Source organism: Mustela erminea, chromosome X, assembly GCF_009829155.1.
Source record: "Mustela erminea isolate mMusErm1 chromosome X, mMusErm1.Pri, whole genome shotgun sequence".
NCBI lineage: Eukaryota > Metazoa > Chordata > Mammalia > Carnivora > Mustelidae > Mustela > Mustela erminea.
Window position 1 is genome coordinate 31221440 of NC_045635.1, and position 25740 is coordinate 31247179.

The 25740-nt window shown below is 40.3% G+C and overlaps 1 pseudogene; it reads right to left on the bottom strand.

The window, feature by feature from the left end:
* Window positions 1–17745: 17745 nt before the first annotated feature.
* LOC116582223 lies at window positions 17746–25466 on the bottom strand (annotated as a pseudogene).
* Between the last annotated feature and the right edge of the window lie 274 nt (window positions 25467–25740).

Consider the following 25740-nt stretch of genomic DNA (forward strand, 5'->3'; position numbering starts at 1 on the left):
TGGAGTAGGAAAGAAGAACCCAGAATGGCTTTGAGACAAGGACTGGAATTCTCTTGCTGGTTTGGTCAGCCATCTTAGAGTACAGTTTTTCCCTATTACTATCTCTGATTTGCTTGCATTATATATTGACTTGATGCTACCTCTCAGATAAACAAATGTGTAAAACCCCACTTGTGCTCTGCATACACATAAATCCAAATCCTACAAAGAAAATTATAATTAAAAAAATAAATGCTGCTCATAAGAGAGTTGTAATTATAGAATCAATATCAAATTATAAAATAGACACTTTCAAAAAATTTCCCTGAAATTTGGTATTTAAACTAAAATGAACAATCAGTATTTTCTTAAGTTAAATATAAAACTACATTACTGATGTTTACTCCATCACCTTTGATGAGGGAGCAGAAGCCTAGCTGAGGACAAAGCACAAGCTGACACCATTCCCCCTGCCCCTCTCCCGCCGTAACAACCCCCCCCCCCCATCCTGGGTGGGATCTGTGTGACATTCCTCAAGGAAGTTCCCAACTGTCTTTTTTTTTTTATCTTAATTTAATTTTATTTTTTCAGTGTTCCAAGATTCACTGTTTATGTACCAGACCCAGTGCTCCATGCAATACATGCCCTCCTTAATACCCACCACCAGGATCACCCATCCTTCTACCCTCCTCCCTCCCCAAATCCTCAGTTTGTTTCTCAGAGTCCATAGTCTCTCATGCTTCATCTCCTGCTCTGATTTCCACCAACTCACTCTTCCTTTCCTTCTCCTAACGTCCTCCAGGTTATTCCTTATGCTCCATAAGGAAGTGAAACCATATGATAATTGCCTTTGTCTGGCGAGGCTGCTGGGAACTCTGTAAGCAAGGTATCAGGCCAACAGTTCCAAGGGGCTTTATGGCTCCAGGTTTCATAAAGTCAACCTTAGTTCCTTAATGCTGTCTGGTCATATCTTGAGTCTTTTCAAATATGACATTCCAGTCAAAGCCTTGGTAAAATAACCAGTTTCCAATGCTATCCTGAGACATGCGTGGGAAGATCTGGAGTGGAAGGGGTGTTAGGTCCAGGGGCTGCTCTTCTTGCTCCTTGACAGTGAAGAGAGAAGGAGACATGGTGCACGATCTAGAGGCTAGTCATGCAGGCTGCATGCACGTTGGTGCAGAAACAGGAGAAGGGGAAAACAGAAGAAACAAAGTGCTGCCAGGAGGCAGAGAAAGGATTCCCAGTTTTAGAGCTCATAAGCCCCAACAGAGGAGCAGATGCCATGCTTTCCCACCAGCAAGGGGGGAGGGGTTAAGCAGTCCAAGTTGGGCCAGAGAAGACAGGGAAACTTCCCTGAAACAAAGAGAGTTTCGGCAGCTGCTTGGGAAAATTCCTTATGGTCTCTGTCTCGAGTTAGACTAACCCCAGTTGGCTCCAGTTATAGCCATTAACAAGGGAAGTGAGTGAAGGGAGAAGCCCCCACATCTATTAGGAGAAACAGAGAGAAATAAGGTCAGAGTCCCCTTTGCTAGGGATGGCCCAGCAACCTGGGTTTATCTGAAGTCCTACTAACATAATTATCATCCAGTAACTAGCTGACTCATTTGGGCAAACACATTCCGCAAAAGCCCCTTAGCTTGGGGTCCTGGTGTAGAGCAATGAAGGCCTAGGTATGAGCAGTGAAGGTATCCTAGGTCCATTTGCTGTGTTTCCTGCAGAGGAAATCTAACTGATAGATCCCACTGAGGCCATGCAGTGTTACAGGAGCTCAGTCCTTTCCTAAATTTTGCAATCCAAATTATTTCCAGTGGGTTAAAAGGCATCCTAAGGTGGAGTCCTTGGGAACTAAAGAAACTTACTGAGGCCATGCTCCCAGAAAAGTAAAGAAGGTCCATTACCAAATTCCCCCTGACTCCTGGGTGGCGTCCCACGCAGGATATGTCAGAGGTTCCAGTGTGTCAAAAGCGACCAGAGCCGTCCCTCTGATGAGGGAGCATGAGGCTGGCTGAGGACAAAGCAAAAGCTGGCGCCTTGTACCCCCCCCTCCATCCGCTTCCCCTCAGTCCTATGTGTAGCATCCCTCAGGCAGCCCCGACTGCCGCGAACAATAAGCAAATAGTTAACTTGCAGAGCTCACAATCCTGCTAGACAGGAGTCTCCCTTGGCTTGCAAATGTCCTAAAATCTCACTAAAAAAGACGATTGATAGCAGGATTGTGACATCCCACCAAAAAGTCTCCCAACTATCTTAATGTTAATGGCTGGTCTGAAGACAACATTGATCAAGCCGCAAGGGCAAGGCCTGCAACGGCCTCCGGTAGGCCTCTGATATCCTGGCACCTTGTAGGCCCTCTTTAGCATATGAAAACTCCCGTTGAAACCTCCCTTCCCCTCACCTTCCCCCAACCGCAGGGTATATAACATGCCTACCCTCACAACCCAGGGCAGCAGCTCTTCCTGCCCACGGGTCCTGTCCCCATGCTTTAATAAAGCACCATTTTGCACCAAAGATGTCTCAAGAATTCTTTCTTGGTCATCGGCTCCGGACCTCAGCCCACCGAACCTCACCTAGGTTCTAGAACTTCATACCTCAACAAATACCGCCTTTGATCACCATCCTGCCTTCCCTGAGAAGGCATTTCTGCCATAAAAGGCCCTGGAGGGGTGCCGGTGTCCCTCCTCTTCCCCATCGCATCCTACGCTGCCGATGGGTGCCTGGTGAATGGACCAAAACACTGTGCCATGCCATGCCATCTTCTGTCCTGAAGACTGCATACTGTTCTGCCATTTTAACCCATGGAAATACTAGAAAGGCTTTGCAAGGGGAAATTACCCAATTTCGTAGTTTTGAGCAGTTTGTAGAAGTCACTGACAAGAAACAGTAAAGACTGAAATCCATCATAGTCTATGCGACATTCCAACACATGTGGCCCTTACAGCCAACTTCCCTAGGAAATGGTCCCCATGGTCCCCGGCTGCATTTTAATTCAATCGAGTACTGGTTTCGGCCGGCTCCCAGTGGAGGTCTCTCGGCCAGAAGTGGCTAGACCAGGGATGTGGAGGGGATCACATTAGATCAATCAGGAGGAAATCTCACACGGGAGTCTTAAGATTGCCAGCCGTCCTGGTGCCTTAGGTGGCTGTCCCGTGCCCAAGAGAGACAACTTTGTATAAGAACAGGAATAAAGAGAAGCCATCAAGTTTCTGGGTCTTATTGCCATTCTGGCCAGGGTACTAACTTACAGCCAAAAGGCAGACGTTCTCCTCCCCGTAGAGTAGCCACGGGCTAGAGGATTACAGCATGAGCAGTTGACATGCAAGTGTTCCAATAAGACCATACTCCTTGAAAAGCCCTGAAATGAGAGTAAAGGAAAAGGAGAGAAAGTACTCACCAATTTTGCACCGAAGCTCAGAGTCCAAATGTAAAGACTCACAGCCCCACTTTCGGGCATCATATGATGAAGTTCTAGAACCTAGGTGAGGTTCAGTGGGCTGAGGTCCGGAGCCAATGACCAAGAAAGAATTCTTGAGACATATTTGGTGCAAAATGGTGCTTTATTAAAGCACTGGGACAGGACCCGTGTGCAGGAAGAGCTCCTGCCACTCCCAACTGTCTTAATGCTACTGCCTTGCTAGAGGGAAAAAACCTTAAGCTGACAATAGCAAGGTATTCAGTACCTTTTAGGTCCTCTTTAGCACATGAAAGTTCTTTTGAAAACCTTTCTTTTCCTTACCTCCCCCAACTCCCAAGTATAGAATCAGCCACCTCTCACAACCATGGGGGCAGCAGCTCTTTCTGCCCATGGGTCATATCCCCATGCTTTAATAAAGTACCATTTTGCACAAAAGACATCTCAAGAATTCTTTCTTGGCAGTCAGCTCTGGACCTCACCCCACCAAACTTCACCTATATTCCAAACTACATCATCATCATGATTAACATTTGTGAATATTTTATTTAAGAATATATTTTAAAATATAATATTTCCTTTAACCAAGGAGCTTATGTTGGCAGAGAAACATGTCAAAATCAATGAGAGAAGATGTTTATTGGATGGGTACTGGATTGGAAGCAAGGAAAAACAGTAACTTAAGCTCTCAGGGTTTCTGTTTCATTAGATGTAAAGTGAGAAAGTTGGGCTTTATTATTTTTGTCACAGCTTCTGAAATTATGATGTTATCACCCTAATAAAAAAATGAGGCAACCACAAAACACAAGGTTAGAAAATCAAACTCAAATCAATAAAATAAGTGTTACTGCACCATTAAATAATGGTGTTCCATCTTGGGGATTTTAGTCTTTGTAGTATCTCCGAAATAAATCCCAATAAATAAATAATGCTTCTCCCATACAAGCTAAGTGTTCTGTTCAGTATGTTAATCTTTTTTCAGAACTCTAGAGAATCATTTATTAAGGAAAATAATGTTCTAGGAGGATAAATGGTATTCTAGTGGCCTTAATTTGTATAAACAAATTTCTTTAATCTAGCCTAAATGTGGAAAAGTGTCATTGAGGCTTAGGAAAACAATTAGAGAAAGAATTTCTAAGGCGGAAAGCAATTTTTTTTATTCTTAAAAGAATATATAGAAAAGCTGTTGACAGAACAATAAAATATCTGGGTAGTTTATTTTAGAAAATCTAAATGCTTTGATTAGAATTTTGTGCAAACAAGAACACTGACACATGAAGGGGAGCAGAATCCACCACTCCATAAGTGTTACTTTTTGGCATATGGATTGTTTTAAGCTGAAGGCAGTTAAGACCCAGGACACTCGGGGAAAAGCTTTTTACCTCTCCCTAAGTGCCTGAGAGAATTGAGATGGGGAGCCTGAGCAGCAACAGAGCTACTACCAGAGAAAACTTTTTCTATCAGAAAAATTTGGCAGACCTGTCATGGCATCGCAAACACTGGTTTACCAAACACCGGCTCTTCTCATCTTCCTGTAAATTGTCTTCCTCCCCTTTGAAGCTCAGACCCCTACATAGGCCCCTTCTCTTTACCTCAGGTTGGTATGTAAGCCTCAACTGCCTGACTGCCTGGGAGTCTTTTCAAGGCTCCTTATATTTGGACTTAACTTTTGATTTCTCTCCTGATAATCTGTCTTATGTCAATTTAATGACTAGACCAGCCAAAGAAACTTGAAGCATCGAAGGGAAATTTTTTCCTCAACATATGTTATAAAATCCTCAGATCCTCTGGGGGCGAGGAAAGTTAATATGGAAAATAATTCCTTCTCACAGTTTGACCATTAGGCTGGCTCAGCACTAGAAACTAGAAAAATTCTTCCCTGACTGGCTGTACCAAATCCTAAGTCTGGTGGAGAATTTCACTAAACTATGAACTGGCCTAATATTTACATATTCTTTGGATGGACATTTTTGTTGTATCTCTCTGATTGGATGGAGCCCCCAAATGTGGAGCACCACTGGGTGGAAGGCGGCTGGGTGGGTGGTAAAAGAATTCACCTGAGACAGAACAAAAGAGATGGAAGTTTATTGAGTACACCAGAAAGGTGCAGCAGGCAGGATGGGCTTAGGAGAGGCTGTCTGCCAGGAAGCAGTGACAGGGTTTTTTTTTTTTTTTTTTTTTTAAGATTTTATTTATTTATTCATTCGAAAGAGAGAGATCACAAGTAGGCAGAGAGGCAGGCAGAGAGAGAGAGAGAGAGAGGAAGCAGGCTCCCTGACAAGCAGATGGCCTAATGCGGGAGTTGATCCCAGGACCCTGAGATCATGATCTAAGCCGAAGGCAGGGCTTAATTAACCCACTGAGCCACCCAGGCGCCCAAGAGGGGGTTGTTCCTAAAGGGGGAAGGTGAGGAGGTATGGGGATGGATGGCATTTTTCCTTTTTTGGTAACTGTGCCTGGTTGTAAGTAGCCCATTGGTTACTTGGGACCTAAGGCTATTTCGGGGTGGGATGGACCTGTCAGTATTCAGCCAGGGTGTGGCTCTGTGCCCTTTCCACATTCCCTAAAAGCCACCTCTGCAGTTATTCTCTGCTGGCTTTCCTTTTCTTTGTGATTCAACTTTCCAATGAAGAGCAGTACTCCAAAACCTCTTAGCTCTCATTGGTTCTCTTCGTTGTTTACAAAAGCCCTTCTAGGTCACACTGTCTCCTCATTGAAAGGACTGTGACAAGGACTTAAAAATCTTAAAAGGTGCATGAATGCATCCAGAGGCAACTGGGACCTAAACACTTAAATAGTCGTATAGAAACAGGGATGAAAAACAACCCTGAAAAGCATATTTTACAACCCTCATCTTCAGATTTATTCCTTTTCTTAAAAAATATTTTATTTATTTGAGAGAGAGAGAGACAGAGAAACAAACACCCTGCTAAGTAGGGAGCCTAACGTGGGATTCAAACCCAAGGCCCTGAGATCATGACCTGAGCCAAAGGCAAATGTTTAACCAACTGAGCTACCCAGGCAACACTTTAACCTTTATTTCTAGTGACTTTCTTGATATATGAGTTGTATGGCTGAGTGAGATTGGATTTGAAGGTTTTCAAGGCACTGCTAGTAGATAAAAAAGCTGACTTCTGACATCAGAGCCAAGTTTCCTAAGTTTGAATCCAGGCTTAGCCATTTCCCAGCTGTGTGACACTGATCAAGTCACTCATCTCCCTGTACCTAGTTTTCTCATCTGTGAAATGAGGGTAACAGTGTTACCTCAGAGGATTATCGTGAGAATTAATTGAAATACTCTTGGTGAAACATTTAGAATAGAGTTTGGCATACAGTTAACCCTGTATACTGCATATTCAATAAAAATTTTAAAATGGAAAAAATACACGAACATTTCCTTCTTTGAATATAACTTGAAATGGGGCAGAGTTTGATTTTGTGATGCCAAAAGGCATTGTGAGAACAGTAAAGCATCCTAAAATTGAGCGTGCCTAATATTGATTGCCTTTTATTGGATACCATAGAACATTAAAGGATGATGGCGGTAGAAAACCCAAGGTGGGGATTGAGGAAATGATTTGGTTTTATTAAAAATGTGTATTTTAGATTAGATAATATTTTTACAGAGAAAATAAATTTCACTCCAACACTTACAAGTTATCACAAAGCATAAATTGAGTCCAAATTAATGAGGTTTAGCTGAAAGGTTGAAGCCAGCAAGATCTGACACATTAAATTGAAATTATACATGGAATTAAAGCACACAGAACTCATTTGGGAAATGATTCATTCTTTTTTGTGTGTTGCCAAGGTTCTATTTAGCACATCAAAGAAGATTTTGCCACTTATTAGCTGTGTGACTTTGGGAGAATCACTCAGATTATCTAAAGACTCTTCCTCATTAGTAAAATGGAGTTGACAACAACTCCAGAACCTGTCCCCCACCCGCCACCGCAACCCACTTCCTTCTGGGACAACTGGAAGATGAAACAGTTTTGTATTCAGTAGAGCTATATGGATAACACTGAGTGTGTATCTTAGTTTGGGTTTCCCTGACAGTAGAGCGCATGGCAAGTGTTTGGAAATGGGGTATTTATTAGACAGGTTATCCATGGAAAGATAAAGGAGCAACTGGGAGTGTCCAACTGCAAAACCAGTAAGAAGCCAGTTTCCCCTCTGGACAAATAGGCTCAGTCTCTATGAACCGTATGAGGAACTGCACAGAATTCCCTGTGGAATTGGCTCCCCGCCATCCCCAAAGGGGAGGAGGCTGGAGCATTTCTCTAGACTGCCATCCTCCATTGGTTGATGTTCTTTTCTGAGTACAAGAAAACCCTGATTAGACCTATTCGCAGACAGGAGAAAGCCTTGAGATGGAAAACTATAGTGCCCTTAAATTGGCACCACGGGAGTGTGCAAGGTACTGTTCATGTTAGCTGTACTTGAGGTCGGAGGTGAACGGAGGAGGTGTGGCATAGACAGTAAGGCATAGGGAGTAATAATTCACTCTGGTCCATCAGTGCCTTTTTGTTCACTGGGCTGCGCTACAACAGAGTACTTACTCTATTCTTCAGAGCAACGCCTGACTTCTCTCATCAGCTCTCTGTAATCCTTTAATTCCCCTATTTTCCCAGCACAGATTCTTCCAGCTACACGGTGGGAGGCAGAATTTAACAAGTCTGCATCCGCCATTTGCCTTGCTCTGACCACCATTATTAAAATTGGCATTTTGTATTATGTATGTCCCTAGCTTTTCTCTGTTTTCATGTTTATCATATTCTGTTGTAAAGGTATTTGAATTTCTACCTTTTCTCTCCCTACCATGATTTATATCACACTGTAAACTACAAGTATGTAATATCAATTAATTTTCAATGCAAATGATTTAATTTTCTCCAACCTTCAGAACATTTTAAAAGTTTATATGGTGGTTAATTTTAACTATCAACTGGCAAGTGCCCAGATACTGAGTTAAACATTATTTCTGTGTGTGTGTGTGTGTGTGTGTGTGTGTATAGGTGGGTGGGGGGTTGTTCTGTATGGGATTAACATTTAAATCACTAAATCGAGTGGGGAGCCTGGGTGGCTCAGTGGGTTAAGCCTCTGCCTTCAGCTCAAGTCATGATCTCAGGGTCCTGGCATTGAGCTCTGCATTGGGCTCTCTGCTCAGCAAGGAGCCTGCTTCCCCCTCTCTCTCTGCCTGGCTCTCTTCCTACTTATGATCTCTATGTGCCAAATAAATAAATACAATCTTTAAAAAATAAAATAAAATAAAAAATAAATCAGTAGACCAAGCAAAGCAGAGTGCCTTCCCCAATGTGGATGAGCAGTATCCAATCCATTGAAGGCCTGAGTAGAAAAAAAAAAAGTGGAGTAAAAAAGAATTCTCTCTCTGCATGACTGTTCTTGAGCTGGGACATGGATCTTTTCCTGCACTGGGACCCATACTTGGACTCAGACTGAACTTACACTGTTAGCTCTCCAGGGACTGGAATTCTGAGCCTCCATAATCAAGTTAGCCAATTCCTCAAAAAAGAAAAAAATACACACACACACACACACACACACACACACACACACACACGGTTCCGGTTCTATTTCTCTGGAGAACGTGACAAATACAGTTTATTTTAGTTTCCAGTGAAATTTAATAAATTCCTCACTGGCTTATAATCTTTTATGGTTCTGGTTTCATTTCGTGGGGAAAAAAAAACCAACAACAACAACAACCCGAGGGTACTTTAAGTAACTCTGCTTGTATCAAAAGAAAAAAAGAGAGAGACTCCTTTGATTTTGTATTCTTTTTCCCCCTCAAAATAGCCCATCCAAAATAAATAGAGGGTTAGGGTTGCTCTTATACATTGCCTTAAACTCCCAGCTCACAACTTTATTTCTTTAAATAAATAAATACCTGGGGGACCTTTAGCAGGTAGATGCAGAATGTGTTCCTTCTTTTAATATTTTCATAGGAAGAAAATTTTTTTAAAGATTTTATTTATTTGAGAAAGAGGGGGAGAGAGAGAGAGAGCTAGAGCTTGAATGGGGGTAGGGGAAGAGGATAGGAGAGAAGCAGACAGCCCACTAAGCAGGGAGCCTAATCCCAGGACCCTGGGATCATGACCTGAGCTGAAGGCAGAGGCTTAACTGACTGAGTCACCAAGGTGCCCTGCACAATAGTCTATTTAAAAGGCATGTTAAAAAAAAATTTTTTTTTCAAACAAATAGTCTAAATTTTTAAAACTCATACTGTAAGTATGGATAGAATTACAATTTGGAAAATTACTAAATAAAATACAGTTATTGGTTGAAACTATTAACAGACATCTAAATAAAAGTAGGGGTACTAATTCATGTATTCATAAAAATGAGATTCCTAGATGGCGATTAAAGTGAGTTGAAGGAGAATTATGGATGATCAATGTCTTCTTTATCTAATTTCAATATCTGTATTACACATTTCAAAGTATTACAGAGAAGTAACGTATGTTAGGACCAAAATTATAAATATATTCCTGGAAATTAAATATCAGTTTCTCTTAAACAACAAATGTCATATTTTAAAAGCATCTTCAAGACACATGTTAATGATGAAGATCACAATATTAGCTATACCCAGTCAATAATTTTCCTTTGAAAAATTATCAGATATTTTAGAAAGTTTCATCAAAATAGTAAAAAAAATTCATCATCAAAATATAGCTAAAGGTAGAGCATGTTTTTAAGCTATCTTATCCTCCAACAGTTATGCAAAGTTTATAAACACTATAAAGTATAGATTATTCTTATCTTACTATAAACTATGATAATTTTAATAATTTTAAGCATATAAACATGAGTGAAAAGATGGATTAAAAACCACTAAAATACTATTATCATGGATGGTGAGGCAAGTAGAATAACATCCCCACAAATATGTCTCTGGCCTAATTCCCCAAACCTGTGAATATGCTCTTTTACATGGCAAACAGACTTTTCAGATATGATTAAGCAAAGGATCTTGAGATGGGAAAACTATTCTGATTATCTGACTGGCCCCAATGTGATCACAAGGGTCCTGAAAAGACGGAAGCAGAGGGTGCTTGGCTGGCTCAGTCAGTAGAACATGCCACTCTTTTGATGATCTCAGAATTGTGAGTTCAAGCCCCTTGTTGGGCATGGAGCCTACTTTAAAAAAGAGAGAGAGAGAGAGAGAAGCAGAAGAGTCAAAGTCGAAGAGGAGGGTGTGATGATGGAAGGAGAGACTGAAATGATATTGCCAAGACCTAGGAATGCAGGCAGGCTCCTGAAGCTGGAAGAGGCAAGGGAGAGAGTCTCCCCTAGGGTCTTTAAAAGCAATAAATCCTGCTGCCACCCTAATCTTAGCCCCATGAGACCCATTTTGACTTCTGACCTCCTGAGTAAAAGAATCAATTTCTTCTTTTTTTTTTTTTAAGATTTTATTTATTTATTTATTTGACAGAAAGAAATCACAAGTAGATGGAGAGGCAGGCAGAGAGAGAGGGAAGCAGGCTCCCCACTGAGCAGAGAGCCTGATGAGGGACTCGATCCCAGGACCCTGGGATCATGACCTGAGCAGAAGGCAGCGGCTTAACCCACTGAGCCACCCAGGCGCCCCTCTTCTTTTTTTTTTTTTAATTAACATATAGCATATTATTTGTTTCAGGGGTACAGGTCTGTGATTCATCAGTCTCACACAATTGACAGTGTTCACCATAGCTCATACCCTCCCCAATGTCCATCCCCTAGGCACCCCATTCCTCCCACCCACTTCCACAATTTTTATTGTTTTAAGTAACAAAGTATGTGATCCTTTGTTACAGCAGCAACATGAAACTAACACAGATGGATAAATTAGACCTCCTCTGTTATAATAGTACTTTTGCATACTTCTACAGATATCTTGCTTAGCTTAATTCAAATGCTGTGCAGATATGAAATATATAATTGGTATAATTCTAAGTAGCAATCACATGGTTATAAGAAACAAAAACTCACTCAAACTAGTTCAAGTAAGTAGAGAATTTATTTTATTCTCTAGTAGGAGGAGAATCTGACAGGGCCCAGCATTTGGAAGTGTAGCTGAATCTTACAGAAACTAGAAAACCATCAGGCATATGGTCTCTCGATTTCAATCTTTCACTCTCTGGCTCTTGTTCTTTTTTTTTTTTTTTTAAGTGTTTATCGTAGGGAAATTTCTTACTATTTTTTTTTTTTTAAGATTTCATTTATTTATTTGACAGATAGAGATCACAAGTAGGCAGAGAGGCAGGCAGAGAGAAAGGAGGAAGCAAGCTCCCTGCTGAGCAGAGAGCCCGATGTGGGGCTCGATCCCAAGACCCTGGGATCATGACCTGAGCAGAAGGCAGAGGCTTTAACCCACTGAGCCACCCAGGCACCCTTCTGACTCTTGTTCCTTGCTCTTATGCTCTCCAAACCCTCCCTCTCTCATTCACAGGGTGCCCTACATTTGTTTTTATTCTGCAAACCTACCCCAGCTTCCTTTCTGAATTTAATGTTCTCTGAAGATACTTAGGAGTTACTAACCCATAACTTTGATTTGTATAGAGCTTTAAACTTCTGGAGTGCCAAGTATAGCACTGATACATTAGGCATCAGATCAGCTATCTGCAAATACAGCCTAACATGTCCTTACTCCAATTCCCAAGAGAGGTGTTCTGATTGTCGAGTATCCACTCTTGATCCAGTCAGCCATAGCACAGGGAATAAAAGCATCTGCCCCCAGTATGGCCACCAGGCCCAAAGCAGAATCTCTTATAAAAGAATGAAACTGGAGCCAATGGCAGAAATTTGACCTATAGACATTTTATAAATATATTTACACGGCAACTATATTTTTATATGTCAATGTGTTCTGTGTTTTACTCAGTTACAGCTAATTCATTGAATCTTAATTATGTGAATTGATACTAAGTTCTTATGAAGAGCACCATGCACTGTACTGCCAAAAATAAAACAGCAGGGCTATAAATCTTTTACTACAGAAGCTAAACATGAAAACAATGGAGCAATTTTAATTGCTTATCACAGTACAAGCCATTCTAATTAGATGATCTTGTCAAAATGTCTTCAGTGGTAGTATGACATAAAGCTATTTTCTGGGACAGAGTTAAAAGAATTATTTGATAGCTTACAGAAAGCAAATCTTTGTTTCGACCTGGAAGTAGAGACATCCCAGCTCTACAGATAGAGAGTAATTATAAAATGACTCAGTAATTTTCCTCAATGGAAAGGATCTCTGGTAATAACAATACCCAAAATTCTCTACTTCACTGCCCATCATGGCTAGGAGCCAAATATTGGAATCCTCTATAAAATCTCTTTTAAAATTCTCAACTATTCATCAAGACAGCTATTTTTAATCCTCATTTTATAGAGAAGGAAACAAAGGCTCAGAGATAGAACAATTTGCTCAGAGTCAAATAAGGAAGAGGAAGAACCAGAGTTTGAACCAGATCTGTCTGATCCAATGCTAATATTCTATCCTCTGTATTAAACTACACCACGTTTTTCACTGTAGTGATGACAGCACAATAGATTCTCTTTGTCAGTTATAAACAATATATACAGCTTAAAATGTATACAGTGTCACTCAATGCTATTATAAACATATTATAAAATGGATAAAAGAAAAGAGCAAGGTCAATATTTTTACAAGCTTTATTATAGTATCTTTACATTCTTCACAAGTCACTTACTTGAATTGGAGACTTAACTACATCATCCCTCATTGCTTTCAGTCTAGGTCCATCTGTGTACCAGCAGTGTTGACAAAATAGCTATCTGATGAAAAAGCACAGTATGTATCTGGGTACATTGTCAGCTCTGTTTAAGAGGCTTCAGTATGCAGCAGATGTTACACCAAAGGCAAGACCGTTCTACTTGTGATATGAGGCACTTGTTCTGGAGTATGGGGGTCTTGAAGGTTACCTGATTTATACAGCTCATTAAGAGAAGAGAATATTAAATTAAAATTTAAAAATTAAAGGGGTGCCTGGGTGGCTCAACCAGTTGAGCATCTGACTCTTGATTTCAGCTCAGGTCATGATCTCAGGGTCCTGTGACCGAGCCCTGCTTCAGGATCCCTGCTGATGGGGGAGTCTGCTTGTCTTCCCTCTGCCCCTCCTTTTGCTTGTGAGCTCTCTCTCTCTCTCTCAAATAAATAAATAAGTAAATCTTTAAAAATAAATAAATAATAAAATTTAAAAATTAGGTTTGAAAAGGACTATTTATTGGGGGTTCTGGCTGGCTCAGTCAGTGGGACATGTGACTTTTGATCTCAGTCTCACACTGGGCATAGAGCTTATTTTTTTAGAAAAGATTAAATGAAAGAAAAGGACTATTTATTGAAAATGGGAAAAGAAATAATAACAAATTATAAATTTTGAGAGCTGATATATATGGTATGCACCAAAAGCTGGCATATTGAAAGGTATTTTGAAAGCTGGTATATACTGAAAGGTATATACTGTAAGCTCAAAAAAATCCAGGAAAAATATATAACTTAATTAATTGCTTGAGATATCTGTGAAACATTTTTATCCCTGATATTTCTTATCTGTATACTTTTCTATTCCCTTTACACATTGCAAGAATTTTATAGTACCATTTTCTATACATAAATCACTTTATGATGGTTAATTTTATGATGGACTAAGGGATGCCCAGATAGCTGGTGAAATATTATTTCTGGATGTGTCTGTAAAGGTATTTCCAGAAGATTAAAATTTGAATCGGTAGAATGAATGAAAGAAATCTCTTTCACCAGAAAGAGGTATGATCCAATCCACTGAGGGCCTGCAGAGAACTAAAAAGTGGAGAAAGAAATGGGCTCAGAAAGAAATGGGAGAGAGAAATGGTGGCTCAGTCGGTTAAGCATCTGACTTTTGATTTCAGCTCAGGTCATGATCTCAGGGTCATGATCTCAGGATTGTGAGCTGGAGCATGGTGTCAGGCTCTGTTCTGAGCATGAAGCCTCCTTAAGAATCACACCCCCCCCACCCCCCCACCCCTGCCAAAAGATTCTCTCTCCCTCTCCTTCTGTGCCACCTCCCCCCATTCTGCTCTCTTTATTCTTTCTCTTTCTCTCTCTCTTAAAAAAAAAAAAAAAAGAAAGAAAGAAAAAAGAAAAAAGAAAAGCAGAGGAAGAACGGATTTGCTCTGTGCTTGAGCTGGGATATTTTTCTTTCCTGCTCTCCAGTATCAATGTGCCTGGTTCTCTGGCCTTCCTCCAACTAGGGTTTACACCTTTGGCTCCTCTGGTTCTCAGGCATTTGGGTTTGGACTGAAACTCATCACCAGCTTTCCTGGGTCTCCATGCTGCAAATGGCAGGCCGTAGGATTTCTCAGCCTCCATAACTGCATGAGCCAATTCTTCATAATAAATTTCTTTCTATGGGCACCTGGGTGGCTCAGTTAGTTAAGTGTCTGCCTTCAGCTCAGATCATAATCCCAGAATCCTGGGACTGAGCTCCACATTGGGCTCCCTGCTCAGCAGGGAGCCCACTTTTCCCTCTCCTTCTGCTGCTCCCCCTGCTTGTGCTCCCTGTTTCTCTCTCTCTCTCTGTCAAATATATAAATAAAATCTTTTTAAAAAATAAAAAAATAAAAATACATAAATTTCTTTCTATAAATCTACATATATCTTATTGATTCTTCTTCTCTAGAGAACCGTGACTAACACATCAAGTATGTTTCACAAGTGTCGAATGCAATTGTACTCATCTATTTGGATCCATTGCACTGTGATAGTGGATTTCTAAGCTTTCATATAAAGCCTCTAGTTTTAAAGTTTCAGAATTGCTCAAGAATCTTCTCATCCTACTAATTCCAATAGGTTAGTTTAATTACTCACATATTAGGAAAGCAGTTGTGAAGGGTGCTTTGAACTTGAAATCGAGTTTCTAAAAAAATGCATGATGTATAAATAAATAGCTTATGATAAACTCCTCTATCTGAGATTCTTACATAAATGCCTTACATGAGAAAAGCTTGTCAAATCACCTTTTCATCTGAATATAAGTAACCACTGACAACATGCACAAATTCTTTCTGATTGCCCAAATAGGACACACACACAGACACACAGACACACAGACACACACACATGCACACATGCATGCATACACACAACGAATTTTATCTTCTCAATATAAATGCAAAATATATTCTGGTTGTTCAAAATTCAGATACAAAGACTTTAAACAAAATGTCAAGAGTGGTTTCATCAGCCACTAGAGCCTTCTTCCTAAAGCGACCTGAATTTATATTCAGTAGAGCATCTACAGCCTGTCTTGCACTGCCAGGAAGAACTAAGTCTCTAACACATAATCAAGAATGCAAATTAATGTTGTGCCAATTAAGTGTGGACTTAATGGTAAACGGTGGAGTTGCAAGAGCATCTTTTCCTCGGCCTGACAAGGTAGATACAGTTGTCAAATTTATGCTTTCCTTCAGTTGGTATATCTTCCTTGATAGTGTTCATGTTTAATTGCACTCCTATTATTATATCACTGAATACATTTTTTTTAAAGATTTTATTTATTTGTTTGACAGAGAGAGATCACAAGTAGGCAGAGAGGCAGGCAGAGAGAGAGGAAGGGAAGCAGGCCCTTGCTGAGCACAGAGCCCGATGCAGGACTCGATCCCAGGATCCTGAGATCGTGACCTGAGCCGAAGGCAGCGGCTTAACCCACTGAGCCACCCAGGTGCCCCTGAATACATCTTTTAATATTTAGAAACAATTTGGTTTTTGAAGGGTATTTCTTCCTCCACTCACTACTGACAGGATTCCTGCTGTTGTATGTCAGGTATTGGTCTGGAGGCCAATGCTGCCTGAGTAGGTAAAGGACAGATTGTCTTATGCAAAAACAGAAAATACAGAATACATCATTACTCACTGATTCACTAACATGAATGAATTTATCTAGCCCATCATCTGGGGCTACAATTAGAACATATCTTGGTGTATCTGGGTGGCTCAGATGGTTAAGAATCTACCTTCAGCTCAGGTCATGATGTCAAGAGTCCTGGGATTGAGCCCCACTTTGTGCTCCCGGCTCAGTGGATAATCTGCTTCTCCCTTTCCCTCTTCCTCTCCCCCTTCTTGTGCTCTCCCTGTCCCTCTCTCTCAAATGAATAAATAAAATCTTTTTTAAAAAATGAAATTCTCTTGATTTGAACGATGAGAGCAGGAAGAAAAGGTCAATCAGTCACCAGCCTTGGAGGGTAATATCATGAAGGTGGCTGGAGTTATCATGAACCATCAGAGCCACCTGGGGAAGCGGAGACGGAAAAAGCAAAAGCAAAGAGGAGAGTCCAAAGGACCATGACAAGACCCAAGCAAAACTACTCTCCTTTCTCTAAGTACCTCAAAGCCCTGATTTTGCAATTAATTCCTCTCCTCTAAAAGAGCAATGAAATGGTTTGTAGCAACCATTTGAGAAACTGAAAAACCTGGGGCCAGGGCACATGGTGGCTCAGTCAATTAAGTATCTGACTTTGGATCAGGTGATCATCCGAGGGTCCTGTGTTCAAGCCCCAAGTCGGGCCCTCTGCTCAGCGGGGAACTTGTTTCTGCCTCTCCCTCTGCTGCTCCCCCTGCTTGCGCTCTCTCACTCTTTCTCTCTGTCAAATAAATAAATAAAATCTTGAAAAACAAAGAGAAAGAAAAAACCAGTGACACCTGATTGGTTTTTATGCTTCTACATCTATGCAGCAGAGCACACTGGTGATTGGAACAGGACAACAAAATACAAATGCCATCTCAGACAAACTTACACTGTGCTTCCTGGCTTTCTCAGTGAGACAAACTAGAAGACGGTGGAAGACAGAGTCCAAAATCCACCATATACGCATATCATGTTAGAGAGTTCTCAAAAAAGGGATGTATAACCATCTGGCTATAATTTTTAGGCATTTGCCTGCCAAACTAAGAAGAGAACAGTGAGAAGAAAGAGAAGACAGAAAAAGCAAAAAGCTTACATTAGATAATACCTTAGCATTTTCTGTGATTCTATGGTCACAAAGAAACCTAGTTTTCCTTCTTTCTCTCTTCCTCCCTCCCTCGCTTCCTCTTTCTTTCTTTTCTTTCTCTTTTTCTAATGGTAGCACTAGGATTTTTTTTTTTAAGATTTTATTTATTCATTTGAGAGAGAGACAGAGAGAGCACAAGCAGGGGAAGAGGCAGAGGGAGAGGGAGAAGCAGACTCCCTGCTGAGTGGGGAGCTCCAAATGGTGCTGGATCCTAGGACCTGGAGATCATGACCTTAGTCAAAGGCAGACGCCCAGTCATCTGAGCCACCCAGGCACCCCAGCACTACAATTTATTAAGCTGTGTCTTAGCACAGGCCCTGGGCCTTGCCCCTGGTGCTCTTAATGTATAAAGCCCAGCCATTTTTCCAATTCTTCTTGAGAAATGACACCAGAAAATTGACAGCTAAGTGGATGTACACAAGCTCATCACCTATCATCTTTATGTGGCCAATGGCCACTGCCAGACACAGCACCTTCCTCATCTGGAATTTGATCATGGACTTCACTTCATCCACTTTGGCCACTATGTTCTCATTGTGGGTCAGCAAGGAAGGGAAATTGCCAGCCTTATTCAGGCCTGGGCCCACGATTCATGGGATCTGCTTGATCGGAGATTCTGAAGCCAAAAATGGCATCACAGCTTCTTGACTAATTTTTTATTCTTGGTGAGTTTCTTCAGCCTTTGATGTCCATGTGGGGACTATCCACAGCCTTGCCCTCATCACAGTGCTGCTGGTCCCCCAAAACACATATAGACAACTTGGGGCCAGGACTTAAGCCTGACAGTGCCTGAGAAAAGTTGATCCTTCTGAGGGACCAACCTGCAGCTCCACTGTCTCCAAAAACTTCTGGCACTTGCACTGGTTCCAGTGCAGGACTTCCCAAACAGTCTAACAGAGGGTGTCAGGGGAAACTCAGCTGTTCTTGTTGCCATGCCGCAATACCCACAAAAGAGCATCACTAGGTTTCTTTCAACATTGAAGAGAGACAGTATGGCACAGAAATACAAAGTTTTTCCAAAATATGAGGGTCAGAGATAGGGTGGAGATGGGAGTTAGCATATTAAATAAGAGTGACAAATATTAATTGAGCCCCTATTAGATAAGCACATTAAGCACATTTCATTTATTCTTATTTACTGCCCATGCCTATCCCAAAAAGTTAAATATTATCTATCTTGCAAATAAGAAACCAGATATTCAGTGAGGTTAAATAAATAACTCAAGGTTACACAACTGGACAATAATATAATTGAGACCTGAAGTCACATTTATCCAATTGCATAGCATAATGGGGAGACCTAATATTTATTTAGTACCTCTGCATGTTCTATGTTAGGAGCTTCACGCACTATCAACCACTGATGGCCCAACAGCCGATTATGTAGGGACTATTTATATTATCATTCCAAGGGTGAGGAAATTGAGGATGGGAGGGGTAGAGTAACCTGACCCAGATCTCAGAGACAAGAAGTGGTAGGTAGGAGATTCAGAGTCTGTTTCTCACATAACATGAGATTATAGGAATCAATCATATTTTGATGATGAGCTTTGATTTTTAAAAAATCATTTTTGAGAAAATATTACATATTCTTATGATACAGAAAATAAACTAAAACTAGTGCTTATGTAAAGTGATTCTCAGTTATTACAATATTGTTGGAAGCCCTGAAATAGCTGCACATCATTTAACTGACAAAAATGAAAGGATGGGTTGCTCAGTATGTAACATGTAGTTTGGCTTATATTCAAGAAGGAAGAGAAATCTCAAAGATGTCTCATTAAAAAGAAAGAGAAGGGGGTGCCTGGGGGCTCAGTCGGCTAAGCAGCAGACTCTTGATTTTGGCTCAGGTCATGACCTCAGGGTTCTGGATTCAAGCCCCCATCTAGGTTATGCTCAGCTGGGAGTCTGCTTCAGGATTCTCTCCCTGCACCGCCTGTCCCTCCCCGCCATCCCCACTTCTCTCTCTCTTTCTCTCCAAAATAAGTAAATAAACCTTTAAAAAGAAAGGAAAGGATTTCTCCATTTATTAAAATGTTAGAAAATAATATTTAAAATATATTTTATAGAATTTAAAATGGAATAAGCTTGTTATAAAAGCTTTATGTTTAAAAAAAAAATGTTTTTCCCAGGGGCACCTAGATAGCTCAGTCAGTTGAGCTTCCAACTCTTGATTTTGGCTCAGGTCATGCATGATCCCAAGGTGGTGGGATTGAGCCCTGCCTCTGTTTCCCTGCTCAGTGGTGAGTCTGCTTGTCCCTCTCCCTGTGCTTCTCCTCCCACTCATGCTCTCTCTTGCTCTATCTCTAAAATAAATAAGCAAATGAAATCATTTTAAAAAATGTTTTTCTCAGGTCAACTATTATGATTATAGGATATTGTCTTAAGAACAAGGATAATGCTAAAAATCAAGTGAAATACATAACTTTGCTTTACCTTGAAATGTTTTCAAAGGGATACTTTAAGGAAGCATTGAAAACCAAATTGTTTGGCTTCTGAATATGTTCTTTTTGCAATAGTAGTTAAATAGAAAATTGCAAAGTATGAGGCATGCCATTTTGCCATTACAATGTGGTGGGTAACATAAATATCCTTCCGAAAGTTAAATGAAAATACAAAATCAAATGGTAGTACTTTTGTTCGGCATCACTTTTTAAAAATGTACAGGGCAAGTGGCATTTCTCATTACACATAGTATTAGAAATCAAATTTTGAACTGAATTTGTCATTTTAAAGATGGCAACTGGTAATAAATATCTTTCTGGAAAGTGTATCATTTCAGAGAATGGCAGAATGTTGACTATAAAAACTATTTCCATCTTGCTTTAATGTAGGCCTAACATAAGAACAACTTTATTGTGCTCACATTAAACATTTTATTTAGACATTAAACAGAAGTTTTCTGATGTCAAGTCTTTACCAAAGCTGAATAAAAGCTTGTTTGCAATTGTTTGGATGAGGCTTTCTTGTGCCAATGTCATAATAGATCTCTTTCCAGTGTGCTAACTTCTGAATTGCAAATTTTCAGAAATGTGTTGTAGCTATAATTCACACTTGCGAGAACTAAATGAATACAATCACTTTTCAGCAAGTAAAAAACCACTTATAGCTCCTATTGAACAAAAATAGAAGGTATTTGTTGATTATGTTAAAATAGATCATTGTTACTTATTTTCTGGAGCTACAAGCTTAACTGACTGTTTCTATCAAAGGTCATGAATAATAGGATTGAATTTCAGACTACTGTTATTAAGGATGTTCAGGGTAGGGGCCCCTAGGTGGCTCAGTTGGTTAAGTGTCTCCCTTCAACTCAGGTCACGATACCAGAACCCTGGGTTGGAGCCCCATATCGGGCTCCCTTCAGGGGTAGTGTCGCAGCCAGTGCAATGAATCGACCAGGGAAACCGTAAGGGCTAAGAGGATGGTGAAAAGAAATTAAGAGACAAAGAGATGGGGGCAGGAGGGACACTGAGGATGATGTCCAACAGTGCCAATTTTATTCCACATCTTACAATCATTTATAAGGCAGACCAGAATAGGAGGAGCTAGTCAGATGACTGCAAGTTCCTATAACAAGTTTACATTAACTACAAGCAAACCTCGTGATGCCAGGTAGTTTCTGCTAAAGCCATTAGCAAGACAATCAACCAGGGAGTGGGTTATGGGAGGTACAGGCACATCAAGGACTAACTAAGAATTCAGGACCCTGGCCACATTGTTCCCTACTGTAGGGAGAGTGTGTGGGAAGTCACGTAGGCGAGCGCATGACACATAGCACAGACCCTTTCTCAGTGCACTCAACTTTCCCGTCCTTAACCTTGTCAAGGTGTCTGGACTTTGAAGGAGACACAAGTCAGGGCCTGGTTTGATCCTCGACTCCAACCGTGCTGTGGCCAAGGTCAACATATTAAATTTTCAACAGCATAATTTTTCCAAATAATCTACAGATTCAGTATAATCCCAATCAAACTCAATCAAGTTATTTTGTGGATATCGATGAACTGATTCCACTTTATGCAGAAAAGCAAAAGAGGGATGCCTGGCTGGCTCAGTGGTTGAACATGCAACTCTTGATCTTGGGGTAATGAGTTCAAGTTCAAGTTGAGCCTAGAGCTTACTTAAAAAAAGAAAAAAAATAGTGAAAGATACAGAATAGCCAATACACTATTGAAGGAGTAGAACAAATTTGAACGACTGACACTACCCAACTTCAAGACTTACTATCAAGCTATAGTAATTAAGACAGTGTGGCTTTGGTGAAAGAAAAGATAAATAGGTGGATCAGACAGAATGTAGAGCTTGGAAACAGACCCACATGAGTATCAACTGATCTCTGACAAAGGAGCAAAGGAAATATAATGCAACAAAGATAGTCTTTTCAAAAAAAAGTGTGCCAACAACTGGAAATCCACATGGGAAAAATGAATCTAGACACAGAACTTAACACTCTTCACAAACATGAACTCAAAATGGATCACAGACCAAAATGTAAAACTCAAAACAACAGCGAGAGAGTCACTATATACATATTAGAATGGCCCAAATTTGAAACACTGACACCACCAAAATACTGACAAGGATGTGGAGCAATGGGAGCTCTCATTCAGCTGGTGGAACAGCGAATGTTACAGTCACTTTGGAAGACATTTTGGCAAATTCTTTCTCTTTTTTTCCAGCTTTATTGAGACATCATTGACAAATAACACTGTATAAGTTTGAGGTGCACAACATGATGATTTGATGTGTATATTGCAGAACAATCGCCACAACAAGGTTAGTTAATACATCAATCTCCTCCCATAATTATTATTATTTATTTTTGTGGTAAGAATCTTTGAGGTTGGGCCCCTGGGTGGCTGAGTCAGTTAAGCGTCTGCCTTGGGCCCAGGTCATGATCCCAGGGTCCTGGGATTGAGTTCCTCATTGGGGTCCCTGCTAAGTGGGAGTCTGCTTCTCTCTCTGGCCCTCTCCCTGCTTATGCTCTTTCTCTCTCAAATAAATAAAATCTTGAAAAGGAAAAATATCTTTGAGATTTACTCTCTAGTAACCTCCACATATGTCAAACAGTATTGTTAACTCTAGTCGCCATGCTGTACATTCTGCCCCAGACTTGTTCATCTTATAACTGCTTACCTTATGAAACACTATACTAGTACTTTGTCCTCTGTGTTTAGGGGTCTTCTTTCACAAATTCTCTACTCCTCCTCCATGTAGCATTCCTCCAAAGGTTTGTTTTACCTCTCTGCTCTTCTCTGATACTGCACATCAGTATCTCACCATACTCATAACTCCATATAGCATCTTGTTACATATCATTCCCAGCCTAGATCTCCAGCTCAATCTCCCACCTTCAGATCAAAATGAACAAGTGTCCAGAGAGAGAAGCAGACTCCCACTTAGTGGGGACCCCAGTGAGGAACTCAATCCCAGGACTCTGGGATCATGACCTGGGCAAGGTCATTGCTTCAACCACTAAATCAAAGAAATAACATGTCTTCCTCAGGCATATCTAAACTTCTCATTTCTTTGCTTTTGTTTGTATTACAACAACTTTCCTATTTACCTCGCCAGGAAATATTATCAGTGAGAGTTTTGACACTTTATCCAAATTCCACATTAATCAAGTCCTGGTAATTCATCACACTGCCTCTTAATTCATTCTTCATTCTTAAGATCAGGACAGAGCCAGTGATAACTCATATTTCCTCCTTGTGTTTACTCAACCCTGGCCTCTGTTGCAAGCCATCTTGTTTACCACTAAGGGAGTTTTAAGGATAAACCCCTGCTTGGATCACACTGGCATATTATAAGAAGAGAATTGGAGGCTGAAAAATGTCTATGGATTCAAGTTTAAACATCTTGTTCTAAAATTTACATTCCTTCACCATCTAGCCTCATTTACATCAAAGGAATGCCCTCAAGGGGAGGATTTGAAATCGATGGTGCAGAGGGACCACTAGACTGACTTGTCAACACCAAATCCACCATGAGATGTGGCCCTAGCAGAAGGTAGTACAGCAGGGTCTGCCATTGCTTTCCAACCCAACATTCACAGTCTGCACCCCTGAGGTGCCCAGGTATAGGATTCAGAGGATTTGAAAGGAAAAAAATAACATTTATCTTTTCACTAACATCTCACTGAAACGTATCATTTTCTTCAAGTATGAATGTGGGCAACCTAACAAGGAAGAAGTATCTATGACTAGGTCACCAGTAAACATTCTGGGTATTCTGAAATCACGTAACAGTTACATCACACATCTTGAAATGATAAAAATTATGGGACCACTCTCTATATCATGTTGTTCATTGTGTTAAGGCGGACATATACTATACCACAAATGCATTTCATTTTTATTTTGATAGCACTGTTTCCAAATTATTGTTTTCCTTTGCTATTTATACATTTGTGTTTATATACAAACAGTATTCTGAGTCTGTATTTTTTAGACTGCGAAAGGGATCTGTGTCCAAAAAATAGGCTCAAAACAGCTACACTGTACACAGCAGGTTCCAGAAGTAGGGAACTGATAACACAGAAATGCGGTCCTGAAGGTGGCCCTATAAGTTTAAGCACTTACCTGCTTATTGTTATAAGAATTTTCCTTTCTAACGTATATTATTGCCCTGATACTCACAAGCTGAGGGCATCGAGCTGATAGGAGTAACATCCTCATAAGAAATTCAGAAGTGTCATGCCAGAGACACACATCTCAGACTTATGATCTACTAGAATATTAAAGAATAACCAGAGAAAATTATCAGAAAAATGATGTACTGGTTATACCACATTGTACAACCTCTAGCTGGTTAATTTTCATAATACTGCATTAGGAGTGAGCTCTCTCTATCTTATGAACATGCATCTTTTATAACCATCTTTAAATTACGTTTATGAATCATATTATGTCATTGCAATCAAAATAAATTTAAGGATTGCTGTTACTAAAGCACAAGTTAACCACTTAGGCCCAATCATATTCACTTAAATTTCTGTCTTGTGCAAAACAAACTTCTTCCTGACAAAAATGGAAATCTACTTGCGTATTTCACTACTTCAAGTGAGTAACGGGCCATAGTACTACATTTCTACAGTTTGTTCTGTATCAATTATGTAATAATGGATAGGAAAATAAGCTTTTCAAATTACAATTCATATCCACACCAGTGAGGTCACTTTATTTATCTTTATTCAAGAGAATCTTAACTTTTATCCTGTCTTAAAGTGTGATATCATTAACATCGTATCTGCCATGGCCTTAAGAAAAATGAACTTCACACACAGTGTTTGCTTGCTTGCTTTGATTTGCTTCTCTTTCTCTCATTGAGATAATGTGGTATTTGTGAAATTAGCTTTCATATTTTCATGTTGAGGACAACTTATTTAATATATTTTCATTTCCTGAAATGTGTTGTTAAAGAAAAAGTAATTTTGACCTCTGAATATTTTATTCAGAGGGGATTTAATCCTCTGAATTTTTTTTCCCTCTTTAAGTTAATGGTGTCACCTTCCTTAGGGTCTTTCAGCACCATTACCATATTTGGCTCTTTTTTCTCCCTCATCTTTCCCTATCCAATCATCATCAAATGTACCTGTGGTGGAAATTGTCAAGTAGCAACCAGGAATATTCCCCCAGCTGCTGGGGTCTTATGGGGTCCTTTTGGCTATAAACTTTCTCTCGGGTTTCCCTCAGCTGAAGAAAATGGCTTCTTCCAATATCATGCCTCCTTCCAAAGCAAACCAACTTCCAGTGACTGATCAACACAGGACTATAAAGACCTGACCCATTTGCCCTGACTGGAGCAGTTCTGGAGGGTGACCTCGGCTTTAGTGTTCCCCATGAGGCTGAGGCCTTTGTTGGGATTGTATCACAGCTCAACATGAAACTTTCCCACTTTTATTTCATACCCTTTTTGCACACCCCCCACACTTGATGATACCAACAGCAGTTTCTAATAAGCATCTTGCATGATAAACCCCATCTTCAAAACTGCTTTCTCTGGAACCTAACCTGTGACAGACCATTTTACCTTTTATTTCTTTTAAAACTGTCTTCCTGTTCCTCACAGACCTAGTTCCATCTACCATTAACTTTCATTTTGAGTACCCATTCTACTTTTATTCTATACCAAGTCAGCTTTAAAATAAATGTTCCTCCCACAGACATGTGGATCTTGATTGGAGGTCAGTGAAGGAACACATTTCACCTTCACCTTCTCTTAAAAAAGTTTCCTTACTGGGGCACCTGGGTGGCTCAGTGGGTTAAAGCCTCTGCCTTCGGCTCAGGTCATGATCCCAG